At 38.7% G+C, this 860-nt stretch overlaps 1 protein-coding gene across 12 annotated transcripts in view; it reads right to left on the bottom strand.

Annotated features, from left to right (window-relative positions):
* The window catches only part of LOC102766438 (Friend virus susceptibility protein 1-like), a 21,091-nt gene that overhangs the window by 16,128 nt on the left and 4,103 nt on the right, over nucleotides 1-860 (bottom strand). The gene's annotated exons all lie outside the window — the stretch shown is intronic.

Below are 860 nucleotides of genomic sequence, written 5' to 3'. Positions count from 1 at the left end.
GCAAAACTGGAATGTATTTTTCCTCAAGGGCAGAATGATGGGGATCTCTTCTGGTCTTTAAACACTCTGAGGGAAGATCTTTCTGAAGGTACTTTTTCAGATTATGTTTCTGTTTCCTTAGTTCCCCTTGGTCAGAAAATCCTTCCTAGCCAGTCAATGAAGGAAAAATATCACATGATCTCACTCATTCACGGATAATAGAGACCATTATAAACTTTTGAACAATAATAGATATAGAGGCAGAGCTGCCTCAAACAGACTGTAAAACTACAGCGGGAAGGCCGGGGAGGGTGGGCAAGAGATCAACTGAAGGACTTATATGCATGCATATAAGCATAACCAATGGACATAAGAAACTGGGGGGTAGGGGATTGTCAAGGGTGGGGGAAAAAGGAGACATATGTAATACCCTTTGTAATACTTTAAGCAATAAAACTAAACAAACAAACACACTAAGTGCAGAAAAAATAAATAAAAACACTTTAAGTACAAATAACAAACATGTGACTTGTTTCCAATATCAAGATTATGTGTATTTCCTGTATGTTTGAATATTTCACTAATAAAAAGTAAAAAGTGTTGTTGCTCAGTCCTAACCAGTTTGGCTCAGTGGATAGAGCGTCAGCCTTCGAACTCAAGGGTCCCAGGTTCAATTCCGACCACGGGCATGTACCTTGGTTGTGGGCACATCCCCAGTAGGTGGTGTGCAAGAGGCAGCTGATTGATGTTTCTCTCTCATCCTCTCTGTAAAAAATCAATACCCTCTCCCCTTCCTCTCTCTCTAAAATCAATAAAGACATATTTTTTAAAAAGGAGAACATATAATTCAAAACCAACTTTTTTTCTTCAAGACCATATTC

The sequence above is a fragment of the Myotis davidii genome, unplaced genomic scaffold, assembly GCF_000327345.1.
Source record: "Myotis davidii unplaced genomic scaffold, ASM32734v1 scaffold358, whole genome shotgun sequence".
Classification (NCBI taxonomy): domain Eukaryota; kingdom Metazoa; phylum Chordata; class Mammalia; order Chiroptera; family Vespertilionidae; genus Myotis; species Myotis davidii.
This window is presented reverse-complemented; position numbering and strand designations above follow the sequence as displayed.